The following is a 23,789-nucleotide window of genomic DNA, read 5'->3' as shown; positions in this document are numbered from 1 at the left end:
GGACCCTTAAATCAACATTTCAAAAAAAATTCCCCTTTTTGATGGCAATTTTCGCAAGTTTTTTCCTTATATTAGTACAGCTCTCAGTATTATGACTGTATCACCCACCACACACCTCGGCTTCGCACGAAATTATATACATAAAACCATAAGATATAGGGCTACAACTTTTGTGCCCATGACCCTCGCATATAATTTATTATTCACTATGAAAACATTGCTCGAATCGATATTAGAGAAATCGAAGATTTTTGAAAGGGGTACCCCTTTGGTGAATTGGAGATTTCACTAATTTCTCCGAAATGTATTGCCCTCGTGTTCAACTCGTTCGATATTTTTCCCCAAGAGATCTCATGGGTAAATGAATATATTGGAGTGGAAACGGACCCTTAAATCAACATTTCAATAAAAATGCCCCTTTTTGATGGCAATTTTCGCAAGTTTTTTCCTTATATTAGTACATCTCTAAGTATTATGACTGACTCACCCACCACACACCTCGGCTTCGCAGGAAATTTTAAACATAAAACAATAAGATATAGGGCTACAACTTTTGTGCCCATGACCCTTGCATATTATTTAGTATTCACTATGAAAACATTGCTCGAATCGATATTAGAGAAATCGAAGATTTCTGAAAGGGGTACCCCTTTGGTGAATTGGAGATTTCACTAATTTCTCCGAAATGTATTGCCCTCGTGTTCAACTCGTTCGATATTTTTCCCCAAGAGATCTCGTGGGTAAATGAATATATTGGAGTGGAAACGGACCCTTAAATCAACATTTCAAAAAAAATTCCCCTTTTTGATGGCAATTTTCGCAAGTTTTTTCCTTATATTAGTACATCTCACAGTATTTTAACTGTATCACCCTCTACCCAACTCGGACTAGCACGAAATTTTACACATAGAACCCTAAGACATAGGGCTACAACTTTTGTGCCCATGACCCTCGCATATTATTTAGTATTCACTATGAAAACGTTGCTCGAATCGATATTAGAGAAATCGAAGATTTTTGAAAGGGGTACTCCTTTGGTGAATTGGAGATTTCACTAATTTCTCCGAAATGTATTGCCCTCGTGTTCAACTCGTTCGATATTTTTCCCCAAGAGATCTCATGGGTAAATGAATATATTGGAGTGGAAACGGACCCTTAAATCAACATTTCAAAAAAAATTCCCCTTTTTGATGGCAATTTTCGCAAGTTTTTTCCTTATATTAGTACATCTCACAGTATTTTAACTGTATCACCCTCTACCCAACTCAGACTAGCACGAAATTTTACACATAGGACCCTAAGACATAGGGCTACAACTTTTGTGCCCATGACCCTCGCATATTATTTAGTATTCACTATGAAAACGTTGCTCGAATCGATATTAGAGAAATCGAAGATTTTTGAAAGGGGTACCCCTTTGGTGAATTGGAGATTTCACTAATTTCTCCGAAATGTATTGCCCTCGTGTTCAACTCGTTCGATATTTTTCCCCAAGAGATCTCATGGGTAAATGAATATATTGGAGTGGAAACGGACCCTTAAATCAACATTTCAAAAAAAATTCCCCTTTTTGATGGCAATTTTCGCAAGTTTTTTCCTTATATTAGTACATCTCACAGTATTTTAACTGTATCACCCTCTACCCAACTCGGACTTGCACGAAATTTTACACATAGAACCCTAAGACATAGGGCTACAACTTTTGTGCCCATGACCCTCGCATATTATTTAGTATTCACTATGAAAACGTTGCTCGAATCGATATTAGAGAAATCGAAGATTTTTGAAAGGGGTACTCCTTTGGTGAATTGGAGATTTCACTAATTTCTCCGAAATGTATTGCCCTCGTGTTCAACTCGTTCGATATTTTTCCCCAAGAGATCTCATGGGTAAATGAATATATTGGAGTGGAAACGGACCCTTAAATCAACATTTCAAAAAAAATTCCCCTTTTTGATGGCAATTTTCGCAAGTTTTTTCCTTATATTAGTACATCTCACAGTATTTTAACTGTATCACCCTCTACCCAACTCGGACTAGCACGAAATTTTACACATAGAACCCTAAGACATAGGGTTACAACTTTTGTGCCCATGACCCTCGCATATTATTTAGTATTCACTATGAAAACGTTGCTCGAATCGATATTAGAGAAATCGAAGATTTTTGAAAGGGGTACTCCTTTGGTGAATTGGAGATTTCACTAATTTCTCCGAAATGTATTGCCCTCGTGTTCAACTCGTTCGATATTTTTCCCCAAGAGATCTCGTGGGTAAATGAATATATTGGAGTGGAAACGGACCCTTAAATCAACATTTCAAAAAAAATTCCCCTTTTTGATGGCAATTTTCGCAAGTTTTTTCCTTATATTAGTACATCTCACAGTATTTTAACTGTATCACCCTCTACCCAACTCGGACTAGCACGAAATTTTACACATAGAACCCTAAGACATAGGGCTACAACTTTTGTGCCCATGACCCTCGCATATTATTTAGTATTCACTATGAAAACGTTGCTCGAATCGATATTAGAGAAATCGAAGATTTTTGAAAGGGGTACTCCTTTGGTGAATTGGAGATTTCACTAATTTCTCCGAAATGTATTGCCCTCGTGTTCAACTCGTTCGATATTTTTCCCCAAGAGATCTCATGGGTAAATGAATATATTGGAGTGGAAACGGACCCTTAAATCAACATTTCAAAAAAAATTCCCCTTTTTGATGGCAATTTTCGCAAGTTTTTTCCTTATATTAGTACATCTCACAGTATTTTAACTGTATCACCCTCTACCCAACTCGGACTAGCACGAAATTTTACACATAGAACCCTAAGACATAGGGTTACAACTTTTGTGCCCATGACCCTCGCATATTATTTAGTATTCACTATGAAAACGGTGCTCGAATCGATATTAGAGAAATCGAAGATTTTTGAAAGGGGTACTCCTTTGGTGAATTGGAGATTTCACTAATTTCTCCGAAATGTATTGCCCTCGTGTTCAACTCGTTCGATATTTTTCCCCAAGAGATCTCGTGGGTAAATGAATATATTGGAGTGGAAACGGACCCTTAAATCAACATTTCAAAAAAAATTCCCCTTTTTGATGGCAATTTTCGCAAGTTTTTTCCTTATATTAGTACATCTCACAGTATTTTAACTGTATCACCCTCTACCCAACTCGGACTAGCACGAAATTTTACACATAGAACCCTAAGACATAGGGCTACAACTTTTGTGCCCATGACCCTCGCATATTATTTAGTATTCACTATGAAAACGTTGCTCGAATCGATATTAGAGAAATCGAAGATTTCTGAAAGGGGTACCCCTTCGGTGAATTGGAGATTTCACTAATTTCTCCGAAATGTATTGCCCTCGTGTTCAACTCGTTCGATATTTTTCCCCAAGAGATCTCATGGGTAAATGAATATATTGGAGTGGAAACGGACCCTTAAATCAACATTTCAAAAAAAATTCCCCTTTTTGATGGCAATTTTCGCAAGTTTTTTCCTTATATTAGTACAGCTCTCAGTATTATGACTGTATCACCCACCACACACCTCGGCTTCGCACGAAATTATATACATAAAACCATAAGATATAGGGCTACAACTTTTGTGCCCATGACCCTCGCATATAATTTATTATTCACTATGAAAACATTGCTCGAATCGATATTAGAGAAATCGAAGATTTTTGAAAGGGGTACCCCTTTGGTGAATTGGAGATTTCACTAATTTCTCCGAAATGTATTGCCCTCGTGTTCAACTCGTTCGATATTTTTCCCCAAGAGATCTCATGGGTAAATGAATATATTGGAGTGGAAACGGACCCTTAAATCAACATTTCAATAAAAATGCCCCTTTTTGATGGCAATTTTCGCAAGTTTTTTCCTTATATTAGTACATCTCTAAGTATTATGACTGACTCACCCACCACACACCTCGGCTTCGCAGGAAATTTTAAACATAAAACAATAAGATATAGGGCTACAACTTTTGTGCCCATGACCCTTGCATATTATTTAGTATTCACTATGAAAACATTGCTCGAATCGATATTAGAGAAATCGAAGATTTCTGAAAGGGGTACCCCTTTGGTGAATTGGAGATTTCACTAATTTCTCCGAAATGTATTGCCCTCGTGTTCAACTCGTTCGATATTTTTCCCCAAGAGATCTCGTGGGTAAATGAATATATTGGAGTGGAAACGGACCCTTAAATCAACATTTCAAAAAAAATTCCCCTTTTTGATGGCAATTTTCGCAAGTTTTTTCCTTATATTAGTACATCTCACAGTATTTTAACTGTATCACCCTCTACCCAACTCGGACTAGCACGAAATTTTACACATAGAACCCTAAGACATAGGGCTACAACTTTTGTGCCCATGACCCTCGCATATTATTTAGTATTCACTATGAAAACGTTGCTCGAATCGATATTAGAGAAATCGAAGATTTTTGAAAGGGGTACTCCTTTGGTGAATTGGAGATTTCACTAATTTCTCCGAAATGTATTGCCCTCGTGTTCAACTCGTTCGATATTTTTCCCCAAGAGATCTCATGGGTAAATGAATATATTGGAGTGGAAACGGACCCTTAAATCAACATTTCAAAAAAAATTCCCCTTTTTGATGGCAATTTTCGCAAGTTTTTTCCTTATATTAGTACATCTCACAGTATTTTAACTGTATCACCCTCTACCCAACTCAGACTAGCACGAAATTTTACACATAGGACCCTAAGACATAGGGCTACAACTTTTGTGCCCATGACCCTCGCATATTATTTAGTATTCACTATGAAAACGTTGCTCGAATCGATATTAGAGAAATCGAAGATTTTTGAAAGGGGTACCCCTTTGGTGAATTGGAGATTTCACTAATTTCTCCGAAATGTATTGCCCTCGTGTTCAACTCGTTCGATATTTTTCCCCAAGAGATCTCATGGGTAAATGAATATATTGGAGTGGAAACGGACCCTTAAATCAACATTTCAAAAAAAATTCCCCTTTTTGATGGCAATTTTCGCAAGTTTTTTCCTTATATTAGTACATCTCACAGTATTTTAACTGTATCACCCTCTACCCAACTCGGACTTGCACGAAATTTTACACATAGAACCCTAAGACATAGGGCTACAACTTTTGTGCCCATGACCCTCGCATATTATTTAGTATTCACTATGAAAACGTTGCTCGAATCGATATTAGAGAAATCGAAGATTTTTGAAAGGGGTACTCCTTTGGTGAATTGGAGATTTCACTAATTTCTCCGAAATGTATTGCCCTCGTGTTCAACTCGTTCGATATTTTTCCCCAAGAGATCTCATGGGTAAATGAATATATTGGAGTGGAAACGGACCCTTAAATCAACATTTCAAAAAAAATTCCCCTTTTTGATGGCAATTTTCGCAAGTTTTTTCCTTATATTAGTACATCTCACAGTATTTTAACTGTATCACCCTCTACCCAACTCGGACTAGCACGAAATTTTACACATAGAACCCTAAGACATAGGGTTACAACTTTTGTGCCCATGACCCTCGCATATTATTTAGTATTCACTATGAAAACGTTGCTCGAATCGATATTAGAGAAATCGAAGATTTTTGAAAGGGGTACTCCTTTGGTGAATTGGAGATTTCACTAATTTCTCCGAAATGTATTGCCCTCGTGTTCAACTCGTTCGATATTTTTCCCCAAGAGATCTCGTGGGTAAATGAATATATTGGAGTGGAAATGGACCCGTAAATCAACATTTCAAAAAAAATTCCCCGTTTTGATGGCAATTTTCGCAAGTATTTTCCTTATATTAGTACATCTCACAGTATTTTAACTGTATCACCCTCTACCCAACTCGGACTTGCACGAAATTTTACACATAGTACCCTAAGACATAGGGTTACAACTTTTGTGCCCATGACCCTCGCATATTATTTAGTATTCACTATGAAAACGTTGCTCGAATCGATATTAGAAAAATCGAAGATTTTTGAAAGGGGTACTCGTTTGGTGAATTGGAGATTTCACTAATTTCTCCGAAATGTATTGCCCTCGTGTTCAACTCGTTCGATATTTTTCCCCAAGAGATCTCATGGGTAAATGAATATATTGGAGTGGAAACGGACCCTTAAATCAACATTTCAAAAAAAATTCCCCTTTTTGATGGCAATTTTCGCAAGTTTTTTCCTTATATTAGTACATCTCACAGTATTTTAACTGTATCACCCTCTACCCAACTCGGACTAGCACGAAATTTTACACATAGAACCCTAAGACATAGGGTTACAACTTTTGTGCCCATGACCCTCGCATATTATTTAGTATTCACTATGAAAACGGTGCTCGAATCGATATTAGAGAAATCGAAGATTTTTGAAAGGGGTACTCCTTTGGTGAATTGGAGATTTCACTAATTTCTCCGAAATGTATTGCCCTCGTGTTCAACTCGTTCGATATTTTTCCCCAAGAGATCTCGTGGGTAAATGAATATATTGGAGTGGAAATGGACCCGTAAATCAACATTTCAAAAAAAATTCCCCGTTTTGATGGCAATTTTCGCAAGTATTTTCCTTATATTAGTACATCTCACAGTATTTTGACTGTGTCACCCTCTACCCAACTCGGACTAGCACGAAATTTTACACATAGAACCCTAAGACATAGGGTTACAACTTTTGTGCCCATGACCCTCGCATATTATTTAGTATTCACTATGAAAACGTTGCTCGAATCGATATTAGAGAAATCGAAGATTTTTGAAAGGGGTACTCCTTTGGTGAATTGGAGATTTCACTAATTTCTCCGAAATGTATTGCCCTCGTGTTCAACTCGTTCGATATTTTTCCCCAAGAGATCTCATGGGTAAATGAATATATTGGAGTGGAAACGGACCCTTAAATCAACATTTCAAAAAAAATTCCCCTTTTTGATGGCAATTTTCGCAAGTTTTTTCCTTATATTAGTACATCTCACAGTATTTTAACTGTATCACCCTCTACCCAACTCGGACTAGCACGAAATTTTACACATAGAACCCTAAGACATAGGGTTACAACTTTTGTGCCCATGACCCTCGCATATTATTTAGTATTCACTATGAAAACGTTGCTCGAATCGATATTAGAGAAATCGAAGATTTTTGAAAGGGGTACTCCTTTGGTGAATTGGAGATTTCACTAATTTCTCCGAAATGTATTGCCCTCGTGTTCAACTCGTTCGATATTTTTCCCCAAGAGATCTCGTGGGTAAATGAATATATTGGAGTGGAAATGGACCCGTAAATCAACATTTCAAAAAAAATTCCCCGTTTTGATGGCAATTTTCGCAAGTATTTTCCTTATATTAGTACATCTCACAGTATTTTAACTGTATCACCCTCTACCCAACTCGGACTTGCACGAAATTTTACACATAGAACCCTAAGACATAGGGTTACAACTTTTGTGCCCATGACCCTCGCATATTATTTAGTATTCACTATGAAAACGGTGCTCGAATCGATATTAGAGAAATCGAAGATTTTTGAAAGGGGTACTCCTTTGGTGAATTGGAGATTTCACTAATTTCTCCGAAATGTATTGCCCTCGTGTTCAACTCGTTCGATATTATTCCCCAAGAGATCTCGTGGGTAAATGAATATATTGGAGTGGAAATGGACCCGTAAATCAACATTTCAAAAAAAATTCCCCGTTTTGATGGCAATTTTCGCAAGTATTTTCCTTATATTAGTACATCTCACAGTATTTTGACTGTGTCACCCTCTACCCAACTCGGACTAGCACGAAATTTTACACATAGAACCCTAAGACATAGGGTTACAACTTTTGTGCCCATGACCCTCGCATATTATTTAGTATTCACTATGAAAACGTTGCTCGAATCGATATTAGAGAAATCGAAGATTTTTGAAAGGGGTACTCCTTTGGTGAATTGGAGATTTCACTAATTTCTCCGAAATGTATTGCCCTCGTGTTCAACTCGTTCGATATTTTTCCCCAAGAGATCTCGTGGGTAAATGAATATATTGGAGTGGAAATGGACCCGTAAATCAACATTTCAAAAAAAATTCCCCGTTTTGATGGCAATTTTCGCAAGTATTTTCCTTATATTAGTACATCTCACAGTATTTTGACTGTGTCACCCTCTACCCAACTCGGACTAGCACGAAATTTTACACATAGAACCCTAAGACATAGGGTTACAACTTTTGTGCCCATGACCCTCGCATATTATTTAGTATTCACTATGAAAACGTTGCTCGAATCGATATTAGAGAAATCGAAGATTTTTGAAAGGGGTACTCCTTTGGTGAATTGGAGATTTCACTAATTTCTCCGAAATGTATTGCCCTCGTGTTCAACTCGTTCGATATTTTTCCCCAAGAGATCTCGTGGGTAAATGAATATATTGGGGTGGAAACGGACCCTTAAATCAACATTTCAAAAAAAATTCCCCTTTTTGATGGCAATTTTCGCAAGTTTTTTCCTTATATTAGTACATCTCACAGTATTTTAACTGTATCACCCTCTACCCAACTCGGACTAGCACGAAATTTTACACATAGAACCCTAAGACATAGGGTTACAACTTTTGTGCCCATGACCCTCGCATATTATTTAGTATTCACTATGAAAACGTTGCTCGAATCGATATTAGAGAAATCGAAGATTTTTGAAAGGGGTACTCCTTTGGTGAATTGGAGATTTCACTAATTTCTCCGAAATGTATTGCCCTCGTGTTCAACTCGTTCGATATTTTTCCCCAAGAGATCTCGTGGGTAAATGAATATATTGGAGTGGAAATGGACCCGTAAATCAACATTTCAAAAAAAATTCCCCGTTTTGATGGCAATTTTCGCAAGTATTTTCCTTATATTAGTACATCTCACAGTATTTTAACTGTATCACCCTCTACCCAACTCGGACTTGCACGAAATTTTACACATAGAACCCTAAGACATAGGGTTACAACTTTTGTGCCCATGACCCTCGCATATTATTTAGTATTCACTATGAAAACGTTGCTCGAATCGATATTAGAGAAATCGAAGATTTTTGAAAGGGGTACTCCTTTGGTGAATTGGAGATTTCACTAATTTCTCCGAAATGTATTGCCCTCGTGTTCAACTCGTTCGATATTTTTCCCCAAGAGATCTCATGGGTAAATGAATATATTGGGGTGGAAACGGACCCTTAAATCAACATTTCAAAAAAAATTCCCCTTTTTGATGGCAATTTTCGCAAGTTTTTTCCTTATATTAGTACATCTCACAGTATTTTAACTGTATCACCCTCTACCCAACTCGGACTAGCACGAAATTTTACACATAGAACCCTAAGACATAGGGTTACAACTTTTGTGCCCATGACCCTCGCATATTATTTAGTATTCACTATGAAAACGGTGCTCGAATCGATATTAGAGAAATCGAAGATTTTTGAAAGGGGTACTCCTTTGGTGAATTGGAGATTTCACTAATTTCTCCGAAATGTATTGCCCTCGTGTTCAACTCGTTCGATATTATTCCCCAAGAGATCTCGTGGGTAAATGAATATATTGGAGTGGAAATGGACCCGTAAATCAACATTTCAAAAAAAATTCCCCGTTTTGATGGCAATTTTCGCAAGTATTTTCCTTATATTAGTACATCTCACAGTATTTTGACTGTGTCACCCTCTACCCAACTCGGACTAGCACGAAATTTTACACATAGAACCCTAAGACATAGGGTTACAACTTTTGTGCCCATGACCCTCGCATATTATTTAGTATTCACTATGAAAACGTTGCTCGAATCGATATTAGAGAAATCGAAGATTTTTGAAAGGGGTACTCCTTTGGTGAATTGGAGATTTCACTAATTTCTCCGAAATGTATTGCCCTCGTGTTCAACTCGTTCGATATTTTTCCCCAAGAGATCTCATGGGTAAATGAATATATTGGAGTGGAAACGGACCCTTAAATCAACATTTAAAAAAAAATTCCCCTTTTTGATGGCAATTTTCGCAAGTTTTTTCCTTATATTAGTACATCTCACAGTATTTTAACTGTATCACCCTCTACCCAACTCGGACTAGCACGAAATTTTACACATAGAACCCTAAGACATAGGGTTACAACTTTTGTGCCCATGACCCTCGCATATTATTTAGTATTCACTATGAAAACGTTGCTCGAATCGATATTAGAGAAATCGAAGATTTTTGAAAGGGGTACTCCTTTGGTGAATTGGAGATTTCACTAATTTCTCCGAAATGTATTGCCCTCGTGTTCAACTCGTTCGATATTTTTCCCCAAGAGATCTCGTGGGTAAATGAATATATTGGAGTGGAAACGGACCCTTAAATCAACATTTCAAAAAAAATTCCCCTTTTTGATGGCAATTTTCGCAAGTTTTTTCCTTATATTAGTACATCTCACAGTATTTTAACTGTATCACCCTCTACCCAACTCGGACTAGCACGAAATTTTACACATAGAACCCTAAGACATAGGGCTACAACTTTTGTGCCCATGACCCTCGCATATTATTTAGTATTCACTATGAAAACGTTGCTCGAATCGATATTAGAGAAATCGAAGATTTTTGAAAGGGGTACTCCTTTGGTGAATTGGAGATTTCACTAATTTCTCCGAAATGTATTGCCCTCGTGTTCAACTCGTTCGATATTTTTCCCCAAGAGATCTCGTGGGTAAATGAATATATTGGAGTGGAAACGGACCCTTAAATCAACATTTCAAAAAAAATTCCCCTTTTTGATGGCAATTTTCGCAAGTTTTTTCCTTATATTAGTACATCTCACAGTATTTTAACTGTATCACCCTCTACCCAACTCGGACTAGCACGAAATTTTACACATAGAACCCTAAGACATAGGGTTACAACTTTTGTGCCCATGACCCTCGCATATTATTTAGTATTCACTATGAAAACGTTGCTCGAATCGATATTAGAGAAATCGAAGATTTTTGAAAGGGGTACTCCTTTGGTGAATTGGAGATTTCACTAATTTCTCCGAAATGTATTGCCCTCGTGTTCAACTCGTTCGATATTTTTCCCCAAGAGATCTCGTGGGTAAATGAATATATTGGAGTGGAAATGGACCCGTAAATCAACATTTCAAAAAAAATTCCCCGTTTTGATGGCAATTTTCGCAAGTATTTTCCTTATATTAGTACATCTCACAGTATTTTAACTTTTATCACCCTCTACCCAACTCGGACTTGCACGAAATTTTACACATAGAACCCTAAGACATAGGGTTACAACTTTTGTGCCCATGACCCTCGCATATTATTTAGTATTCACTATGAAAACGTTGCTCGAATCGATATTAGAGAAATCGAAGATTTTTGAAAGGGGTACTCCTTTGGTGAATTGGAGATTTCACTAATTTCTCCGAAATGTATTGCCCTCGTGTTCAACTCGTTCGATATTTTTCCCCAAGAGATCTCGTGGGTAAATGAATATATTGGAGTGGAAATGGACCCGTAAATCAACATTTCAAAAAAAATTCCCCGTTTTGATGGCAATTTTCGCAAGTATTTTCCTTATATTAGTACATCTCACAGTATTTTAACTGTATCACCCTCTACCCAACTCGGACTTGCACGAAATTTTACACATAGAACCCTAAGACATAGGGTTACAACTTTTGTGCCCATGACCCTCGCATATTATTTAGTATTCACTATGAAAACGTTGCTCGAATCGATATTAGAGAAATCGAAGATTTTTGAAAGGGGTACTCCTTTGGTGAATTGGAGATTTCACTAATTTCTCCGAAATGTATTGCCCTCGTGTTCAACTCGTTCGATATTTTTCCCCAAGAGATCTCGTGGGTAAATGAATATATTGGAGTGGAAATGGACCCGTAAATCAACATTTCAAAAAAAATTCCCCGTTTTGATGGCAATTTTCGCAAGTATTTTCCTTATATTAGTACATCTCACAGTATTTTAACTGTATCACCCTCTACCCAACTCGGACTTGCACGAAATTTTACACATAGAACCCTAAGACATAGGGTTACAACTTTTGTGCCCATGACCCTCGCATATTATTTAGTATTCACTATGAAAACGTTGCTCGAATCGATATTAGAGAAATCGAAGATTTTTGAAAGGGGTACTCCTTTGGTGAATTGGAGATTTCACTAATTTCTCCGAAATGTATTGCCCTCGTGTTCAACTCGTTCGATATTTTTCCCCAAGAGATCTCATGGGTAAATGAATATATTGGGGTGGAAACGGACCCTTAAATCAACATTTCAAAAAAAATTCCCCTTTTTGATGGCAATTTTCGCAAGTTTTTTCCTTATATTAGTACATCTCACAGTATTTTAACTGTATCACCCTCTACCCAACTCGGACTAGCACGAAATTTTACACATAGAACCCTAAGACATAGGGTTACAACTTTTGTGCCCATGACCCTCGCATATTATTTAGTATTCACTATGAAAACGGTGCTCGAATCGATATTAGAGAAATCGAAGATTTTTGAAAGGGGTACTCCTTTGGTGAATTGGAGATTTCACTAATTTCTCCGAAATGTATTGCCCTCGTGTTCAACTCGTTCGATATTATTCCCCAAGAGATCTCGTGGGTAAATGAATATATTGGAGTGGAAATGGACCCGTAAATCAACATTTCAAAAAAAATTCCCCGTTTTGATGGCAATTTTCGCAAGTATTTTCCTTATATTAGTACATCTCACAGTATTTTGACTGTGTCACCCTCTACCCAACTCGGACTAGCACGAAATTTTACACATAGAACCCTAAGACATAGGGTTACAACTTTTGTGCCCATGACCCTCGCATATTATTTAGTATTCACTATGAAAACGTTGCTCGAATCGATATTAGAGAAATCGAAGATTTTTGAAAGGGGTACTCCTTTGGTGAATTGGAGATTTCACTAATTTCTCCGAAATGTATTGCCCTCGTGTTCAACTCGTTCGATATTTTTCCCCAAGAGATCTCATGGGTAAATGAATATATTGGAGTGGAAACGGACCCTTAAATCAACATTTAAAAAAAAATTCCCCTTTTTGATGGCAATTTTCGCAAGTTTTTTCCTTATATTAGTACATCTCACAGTATTTTAACTGTATCACCCTCTACCCAACTCGGACTAGCACGAAATTTTACACATAGAACCCTAAGACATAGGGTTACAACTTTTGTGCCCATGACCCTCGCATATTATTTAGTATTCACTATGAAAACGTTGCTCGAATCGATATTAGAGAAATCGAAGATTTTTGAAAGGGGTACTCCTTTGGTGAATTGGAGATTTCACTAATTTCTCCGAAATGTATTGCCCTCGTGTTCAACTCGTTCGATATTTTTCCCCAAGAGATCTCGTGGGTAAATGAATATATTGGAGTGGAAACGGACCCTTAAATCAACATTTCAAAAAAAATTCCCCTTTTTGATGGCAATTTTCGCAAGTTTTTTCCTTATATTAGTACATCTCACAGTATTTTAACTGTATCACCCTCTACCCAACTCGGACTAGCACGAAATTTTACACATAGAACCCTAAGACATAGGGCTACAACTTTTGTGCCCATGACCCTCGCATATTATTTAGTATTCACTATGAAAACGTTGCTCGAATCGATATTAGAGAAATCGAAGATTTTTGAAAGGGGTACTCCTTTGGTGAATTGGAGATTTCACTAATTTCTCCGAAATGTATTGCCCTCGTGTTCAACTCGTTCGATATTTTTCCCCAAGAGATCTCGTGGGTAAATGAATATATTGGAGTGGAAACGGACCCTTAAATCAACATTTCAAAAAAAATTCCCCTTTTTGATGGCAATTTTCGCAAGTTTTTTCCTTATATTAGTACATCTCACAGTATTTTAACTGTATCACCCTCTACCCAACTCGGACTAGCACGAAATTTTACACATAGAACCCTAAGACATAGGGTTACAACTTTTGTGCCCATGACCCTCGCATATTATTTAGTATTCACTATGAAAACGTTGCTCGAATCGATATTAGAGAAATCGAAGATTTTTGAAAGGGGTACTCCTTTGGTGAATTGGAGATTTCACTAATTTCTCCGAAATGTATTGCCCTCGTGTTCAACTCGTTCGATATTTTTCCCCAAGAGATCTCGTGGGTAAATGAATATATTGGAGTGGAAATGGACCCGTAAATCAACATTTCAAAAAAAATTCCCCGTTTTGATGGCAATTTTCGCAAGTATTTTCCTTATATTAGTACATCTCACAGTATTTTAACTTTTATCACCCTCTACCCAACTCGGACTTGCACGAAATTTTACACATAGAACCCTAAGACATAGGGTTACAACTTTTGTGCCCATGACCCTCGCATATTATTTAGTATTCACTATGAAAACGGTGCTCGAATCGATATTAGAGAAATCGAAGATTTTTGAAAGGGGTACTCCTTTGGTGAATTGGAGATTTCACTAATTTCTCCGAAATGTATTGCCCTCGTGTTCAACTCGTTCGATATTATTCCCCAAGAGATCTCGTGGGTAAATGAATATATTGGAGTGGAAATGGACCCGTAAATCAACATTTCAAAAAAAATTCCCCGTTTTGATGGCAATTTTCGCAAGTATTTTCCTTATATTAGTACATCTCACAGTATTTTGACTGTGTCACCCTCTACCCAACTCGGACTAGCACGAAATTTTACACATAGAACCCTAAGACATAGGGTTACAACTTTTGTGCCCATGACCCTCGCATATTATTTAGTATTCACTATGAAAACGTTGCTCGAATCGATATTAGAGAAATCGAAGATTTTTGAAAGGGGTACTCCTTTGGTGAATTGGAGATTTCACTAATTTCTCCGAAATGTATTGCCCTCGTGTTCAACTCGTTCGATATTTTTCCCCAAGAGATCTCATGGGTAAATGAATATATTGGAGTGGAAACGGACCCTTAAATCAACATTTAAAAAAAAATTCCCCTTTTTGATGGCAATTTTCGCAAGTTTTTTCCTTATATTAGTACATCTCACAGTATTTTAACTGTATCACCCTCTACCCAACTCGGACTAGCACGAAATTTTACACATAGAACCCTAAGACATAGGGTTACAACTTTTGTGCCCATGACCCTCGCATATTATTTAGTATTCACTATGAAAACGTTGCTCGAATCGATATTAGAGAAATCGAAGATTTTTGAAAGGGGTACTCCTTTGGTGAATTGGAGATTTCACTAATTTCTCCGAAATGTATTGCCCTCGTGTTCAACTCGTTCGATATTTTTCCCCAAGAGATCTCGTGGGTAAATGAATATATTGGAGTGGAAACGGACCCTTAAATCAACATTTCAAAAAAAATTCCCCTTTTTGATGGCAATTTTCGCAAGTTTTTTCCTTATATTAGTACATCTCACAGTATTTTAACTGTATCACCCTCTACCCAACTCGGACTAGCACGAAATTTTACACATAGAACCCTAAGACATAGGGCTACAACTTTTGTGCCCATGACCCTCGCATATTATTTAGTATTCACTATGAAAACGTTGCTCGAATCGATATTAGAGAAATCGAAGATTTTTGAAAGGGGTACTCCTTTGGTGAATTGGAGATTTCACTAATTTCTCCGAAATGTATTGCCCTCGTGTTCAACTCGTTCGATATTTTTCCCCAAGAGATCTCGTGGGTAAATGAATATATTGGAGTGGAAACGGACCCTTAAATCAACATTTCAAAAAAAATTCCCCTTTTTGATGGCAATTTTCGCAAGTTTTTTCCTTATATTAGTACATCTCACAGTATTTTAACTGTATCACCCTCTACCTAACTCGGACTAGCACGAAATTTTACACATAGAACCCTAAGACATAGGGTTACAACTTTTGTGCCCATGACCCTCGCATATTATTTAGTATTCACTATGAAAACGTTGCTCGAATCGATATTAGAGAAATCGAAGATTTTTGAAAGGGGTACTCCTTTGGTGAATTGGAGATTTCACTAATTTCTCCGAAATGTATTGCCCTCGTGTTCAACTCGTTCGATATTTTTCCCCAAGAGATCTCGTGGGTAAATGAATATATTGGAGTGGAAATGGACCCGTAAATCAACATTTCAAAAAAAATTCCCCGTTTTGATGGCAATTTTCGCAAGTATTTTCCTTATATTAGTACATCTCACAGTATTTTAACTGTATCACCCTCTACCCAACTCGGACTTGCACGAAATTTTACACATAGAACCCTAAGACATAGGGTTACAACTTTTGTGCCCATGACCCTCGCATATTATTTAGTATTCACTATGAAAACGTTGCTCGAATCGATATTAGAGAAATCGAAGATTTTTGAAAGGGGTACTCCTTTGGTGAATTGGAGATTTCACTAATTTCTCCGAAATGTATTGCCCTCGTGTTCAACTCGTTCGATATTTTTCCCCAAGAGATCTCATGGGTAAATGAATATATTGGAGTGGAAACGGACCCTTAAATCAACATTTCAAAAAAAATTCCCCTTTTTGATGGCAATTTTCGCAAGTTTTTTCCTTATATTAGTACATCTCACAGTATTTTAACTGTATCACCCTCTACCCAACTCGGACTAGCACGAAATTTTACACATAGAACCCTAAGACATAGGGTTACAACTTTTGTGCCCATGACCCTCGCATATTATTTAGTATTCACTATGAAAACGGTGCTCGAATCGATATTAGAGAAATCGAAGATTTTTGAAAGGGGTACTCCTTTGGTGAATTGGAGATTTCACTAATTTCTCCGAAATGTATTGCCCTCGTGTTCAACTCGTTCGATATTATTCCCCAAGAGATCTCGTGGGTAAATGAATATATTGGAGTGGAAATGGACCCGTAAATCAACATTTCAAAAAAAATTCCCCGTTTTGATGGCAATTTTCGCAAGTATTTTCCTTATATTAGTACATCTCACAGTATTTTGACTGTGTCACCCTCTACCCAACTCGGACTAGCACGAAATTTTACACATAGAACCCTAAGACATAGGGTTACAACTTTTGTGCCCATGACCCTCGCATATTATTTAGTATTCACTATGAAAACGTTGCTCGAATCGATATTAGAGAAATCGAAGATTTTTGAAAGGGGTACTCCTTTGGTGAATTGGAGATTTCACTAATTTCTCCGAAATGTATTGCCCTCGTGTTCAACTCGTTCGATATTTTTCCCCAAGAGATCTCGTGGGTAAATGAATATATTGGAGTGGAAATGGACCCGTAAATCAACATTTCAAAAAAAATTCCCCGTTTTGATGGCAATTTTCGCAAGTATTTTCCTTATATTAGTACATCTCACAGTATTTTAACTGTATCACCCTCTACCCAACTCGGACTTGCACGAAATTTTACACATAGAACCCTAAGACATAGGGTTACAACTTTTGTGCCCATGACCCTCGCATATTATTTAGTATTCACTATGAAAACGTTGCTCGAATCGATATTAGAGAAATCGAAGATTTTTGAAAGGGGTACTCCTTTGGTGAATTGGAGATTTCACTAATTTCTCCGAAATGTATTGCCCTCGTGTTCAACTCGTTCGATATTTTTCCCCAAGAGATCTCATGGGTAAATGAATATATTGGAGTGGAAACGGACCCTTAAATCAACATTTCAAAAAAAATTCCCCTTTTTGATGGCAATTTTCGCAAGTTTTTTCCTTATATTAGTACATCTCACAGTATTTTAACTGTATCACCCTCTACCCAACTCGGACTAGCACGAAATTTTACACATAGAACCCTAAGACATAGGGTTACAACTTTTGTGCCCATGACCCTCGCATATTATTTAGTATTCACTATGAAAACGGTGCTCGAATCGATATTAGAGAAATCGAAGATTTTTGAAAGGGGTACTCCTTTGGTGAATTGGAGATTTCACTAATTTCTCCGAAATGTATTGCCCTCGTGTTCAACTCGTTCGATATTATTCCCCAAGAGATCTCGTGGGTAAATGAATATATTGGAGTGGAAATGGACCCGTAAATCAACATTTCAAAAAAAATTCCCCGTTTTGATGGCAATTTTCGCAAGTATTTTCCTTATATTAGTACATCTCACAGTATTTTGACTGTGTCACCCTCTACCCAACTCGGACTAGCACGAAATTTTACACATAGAACCCTAAGACATAGGGTTACAACTTTTGTGCCCATGACCCTCGCATATTATTTAGTATTCACTATGAAAACGTTGCTCGAATCGATATTAGAGAAATCGAAGATTTTTGAAAGGGGTACTCCTTTGGTGAATTGGAGATTTCACTAATTTCTCCGAAATGTATTGCCCTCGTGTTCAACTCGTTCGATATTTTTCCCCAAGAGATCTCGTGGGTAAATGAATATATTGGAGTGGAAACGGACCCTTAAATCAACATTTAAAAAAAAATTCCCCTTTTTGATGGCAATTTTCGCAAGTTTTTTCCTTATATTAGTACATCTCACAGTATTTTAACTGTATCACCCTCTACCCAACTCGGACTAGCACGAAATTTTACACATAGAACCCTAAGACATAGGGTTACAACTTTTGTGCCCATGACCCTCGCATATTATTTAGTATTCACTATGAAAACGTTGCTCGAATCGATATTAGAGAAATCGAAGATTTTTGAAAGGGGTACTCCTTTGGTGAATTGGAGATTTCACTAATTTCTCCGAAATGTATTGCCCTCGTGTTCAACTCGTTCGATATTTTTCCCCAAGAGATCTCGTGGGTAAATGAATATATTGGAGTGGAAACGGACCCTTAAATCAACATTTCAAAAAAAATTCCCCTTTTTGATGGCAATTTTCGCAAGTTTTTTCCTTATATTAGTACATCTCACAGTATTTTAACTGTATCACCCTCTACCCAACTCGGACTAGCACGAAATTTTACACATAGAACCCTAAGACATAGGGCTACAACTTTTGTGCCCATGACCCTCGCATATTATTTAGTATTCACTATGAAAACGTTGCTCGAATCGATATTAGAGAAATCGAAGATTTTTGAAAGGGGTACTCCTTTGGTGAATTGGAGATTTCACTAATTTCTCCGAAATGTATTGCCCTCGTGTTCAACTCGTTCGATATTTTTCCCCAAGAGATCTCATGGGTAAATGAATATATTGGAGTGGAAACGGACCCTTAAATCAACATTTCAAAAAAAATTCCCCTTTTTGATGGCAATTTTCGCAAGTTTTTTCCTTATATTAGTACATCTCACAGTATTTTAACTGTATCACCCTCTACCCAACTCGGACTAGCACGAAATTTTACACATAGAACCCTAAGACATAGGGTTACAACTTTTGTGCCCATGACCCTCGCATATTATTTAGTATTCACTATGAAAACGGTGCTCGAATCGATATTAGAGAAATCGAAGATTTTTGAAAGGGGTACTCCTTTGGTGAATTGGAGATTTCACTAATTTCTCCGAAATGTATTGCCCTCGTGTTCAACTCGTTCGATATTTTTCCCCAAGAGATCTCGTGGGTAAATGAATATATTGGAGTGGAAACGGACCCTTAAATCAACATTTCAAAAAAAATTCCCCTTTTTGATGGCAATTTTCGCAAGTTTTTTCCTTATATTAGTACATCTCACAGTATTTTAACTGTATCACCCTCTACCCAACTCGGACTAGCACGAAATTTTACACATAGAACCCTAAGACATAGGGCTACAACTTTTGTGCCCATGACCCTCGCATATTATTTAGTATTCACTATGAAAACGTTGCTCGAATCGATATTAGAGAAATCGAAGATTTTTGAAAGGGGTACTCCTTTGGTGAATTGGAGATTTCACTAATTTCTCCGAAATGTATTGCCCTCGTGTTCAACTCGTTCGATATTTTTCCCCAAGAGATCTCATGGGTAAATGAATATATTGGAGTGGAAACGGACCCTTAAATCAACATTTCAAAAAAAATTCCCCTTTTTGATGGCAATTTTCGCAAGTTTTTTCCTTATATTAGTACATCTCACAGTATTTTAACTGTATCACCCTCTACCCAACTCGGACTAGCACGAAATTTTACACATAGAACCCTAAGACATAGGGTTACAACTTTTGTGCCCATGACCCTCGCATATTATTTAGTATTCACTATGAAAACGTTGCTCGAATCGATATTAGAGAAATCGAAGATTTTTGAAAGGGGTACTCCTTTGGTGAATTGGAGATTTCACTAATTTCTCCGAAATGTATTGCCCTCGTGTTCAACTCGTTCGATATTTTTCCCCAAGAGATCTCATGGGTAAATGAATATATTGGAGTGGAAACGGACCCTTAAATCAACATTTCAAAAAAAATTCCCCTTTTTGATGGCAATTTTCGCAAGTTTTTTCCTTATATTAGTACATCTCACAGTATTTTAACTGTATCACCCTCTACCCAACTCGGACTAGCACGAAATTTTACACATAGAACCCTAAGACATAGGGTTACAACTTTTGTGCCCATGACCCTCGCATATTATTTAGTATTCACTATGAAAACGGTGCTCGAATCGATATTAGAGAAATCGAAGATTTTTGAAAGGGGTACTCCTTTGGTGAATTGGAGATTTCACTAATTTCTCCGAAATGTATTGCCCTCGTGTTCAACTCGTTCGATATTTTTCACCAAGAGATCTCGTGGGTAAATGAATATATTGGAGTGGAAATGGACCCGTAAATCAACATTTCAAAAAAAATTCCCCGTTTTGATGGCAATTTTCGCAAGTATTTTCCTTATATTAGTACATCTCACAGTATTTTGACTGTGTCACCCTCTACCCAACTTGGACTAGCACGAAATTGTAGAAATAGAACCCTAAGACATAGGGCTACAACTTTTGTGCCCATGACCCTCGCATATTATTTAGTATTCACTATGAAAACGTTGCTCGAATCGATAATAGAGAAATCGAAGATTTTTGAAAGGGGTACTCCTTTGGTGAATTGGAGATTTCACTAATTTCTCCGAAATGTATTGCCCTCGTGTTCAACTCGTTCGATATTTTTCCCCAAGAGATCTCATGGGTAAATGAATATATTGGAGTGGAAACGGACCCTTAAATCAACATTTCAAAAAAAATTCCCCTTTTTGATGGCAATTTTCGCAAGTTTTTTCCTTATATTAGTACATCTCACAGTATTTTGACTGTGTCACCCTCTACCCAACTTGGACTAGCACGAAATTGTAGAAATAGAACCCTAAGACATAGGGCTACAACTTTTGTGCCCATGACCCTCGCATATTATTTAGTATTCACTATGAAAACGTTGCTCGAATCGATAATAGAGAAATCGAAGATTTTTGAAAGGGGTACTCCTTTGGTGAATTGGAGATTTCACTAATTTCTCCGAAATGTATTGCCCTCGTGTTCAACTCGTTCGATATTTTTCCCCAAGAGATCTCATGGGTAAATGAATATATTGGAGTGGAAATGGACCCGTAAATCAACATTTCAAAAAAAATTCCCCGTTTTGATGGCAATTTTCGCAAGTATTTTCCTTATATTAGTACATCTCACAGTATTTTGACTGTGTCACCCTCTACCCAACTTGGACTAGCACGAAATTGTAGAAATAGAACCCTAAGACATAGGGCTACAACTTTTGTGCCCATGACCCTCGCATATTATTTAGTATTCACTATGAAAACGTTGCTCGAATCGATAATAGAGAAATCGAAGATTTTTGAAAGGGGTACCGCTTTGGTGAATTGGAGATTTCACTAATTTCTCCGAAATGTATTGCCCTCGTGTTCAACTCGTTCGATATTTTTCCCCAAGAGATCTCATGGGTAAATGAATATATTGGAGTGGAAACGGACCCTTAAATCAACATTTCAAAAAAAATTCCCCTTTTTGATGGCAATTTTCGCAAGTTTTTTCCTTATATTAGTACAGCTCTCAGTATTATGACTGTATCACCCACCACACACCTCGGCTTCGCACGAAATTTTACACATAAAACCATAAGATATAGGGCTACAACTTTTGTGCCCATGACCCTCGCATATTATTTATTATTCACTATGAAAACATTGCTCGAATCGATATTAGAGAAATCGAAGATTTTTGAAAGGGGTACCCCTTTGGTGAATTGGAGATTTCACTAATTTCTCCGAAATGTATTGCCCTCGTGTTCAACTCGTTCGATATTTTTCCCCAAGAGATCTCATGGGTAAATGAATATATTGGAGTGGAAACGGACCCTTAAATCAACATTTCAATAAAAATGCCCCTTTTTGATGGCAATTTTCGCAAGTTTTTTCGTTATATTAGTACATCTCTCAGTATTATGACTGACTCACCCACCACACACCTCGGCTTCGCAAGAAATTTTACACATAAAACCATAAGATATAGGGCTACAACTTTTGTGCCCATGACCCTCGCATATTATTTAGTATTCACTATGAAAACGTTGCTCGAATCGATATTAGAGAAATCGAAGATTTTTGAAAGGGGTACTCCTTTGGTGAATTGGAGATTTCACTAATTTCTCCGAAATGTATTGCCCTCGTGTTCAACTCGTTCGATATTTTTCCCCAAGAGATCTCGTGGGTAAATGAATATATTGGAGTGGAAATGGACCCGTAAATCAACATTTCAAAAAAAATTCCCCGTTTTGATGGCAATTTTCGCAAGTATTTTCCTTATATTAGTACATCTCACAGTATTTTGACTGTGTCACCCTCTACCCAACTTGGACTAGCACGAAATTGTAGAAATAGAACCCTAAGACATAGGGCTACAACTTTTGTGCCCATGACCCTCGCATATTATTTAGTATTCACTATGAAAACGTTGCTCGAATCGATAATAGAGAAATCGAAGATTTCTGAAAGGGGTACCCCTTTGGTGAATTGGAGATTTCACTAATTTCTCCGAAATGTATTGCCCTCGTGTTCAACTCGTTCGATATTTTTCCCCAAGAGATCTCATGGGTAAATGAATATATTGGAGTGGAAACGGACCCTTAAATCAACATTTCAAAAAAAATTCCCCTTTTTGATGGCAATTTTCGCAAGTTTTTTCCTTATATTAGTACAGCTCTCAGTATTATGACTGTATCACCCACCACACACCTCTGCTTCGCACGAAATTTTACACATAAAACCATAAGATATAGGGCTACAACTTTTGTGCCCATGACCCTCGCATATTATTTATTATTCACTATGAAAACATTGCTCGAATCGATATTAGAGAAATCGAAGATTTTTGAAAGGGGTACCCCTTTGGTGAATTGGAGATTTCACTAATTTCTCCGAAATGTATTGCCCTCGTGTTCAACTCGTTCGATATTTTTCCCCAAGAGATCTCATGGGTAAATGAATATATTGGAGTGGAAACGGACCCTTAAATCAACATTTCAAAAAAAAATTCCCCTTTTTGATGGCAATTTTCGCAAGTTTTTTCCTTATATTAGTACATCTCAAAGTATTTTGACTGTATCACCGTCTACCCATCTCGGACTAGCACGAAATTTTACACATAGGACCCTAAGACATAGGGCTACAACTTTTGTGCCCATGACCCTTGCATATTATTTAGTATTCACTATGAAAACATTGCTCGAATCGATATTAGAGAAATCGAAGATTTCTGAAAGGGGTACCCCTTTGGTGAATTGGAGATTTCACTAATTTCTCCGAAATGTATTGCCCTCGTGTTCAACTCGTTCGATATTTTTCCCCAAGAGATCTCGTGGGTAAATGAATATATTGGAGTGGAAACGGACCCTTAAATCAACATTTCAAAAAAAATTCCCCTTTTT

The sequence above is a fragment of the Humulus lupulus genome, chromosome 3 (assembly GCF_963169125.1).
Source record: "Humulus lupulus chromosome 3, drHumLupu1.1, whole genome shotgun sequence".
Lineage (NCBI taxonomy): Eukaryota > Viridiplantae > Streptophyta > Magnoliopsida > Rosales > Cannabaceae > Humulus > Humulus lupulus.
The sequence above is the reverse complement of the archived record's forward strand: the minus strand, read 5'-3'. Positions refer to the sequence as shown.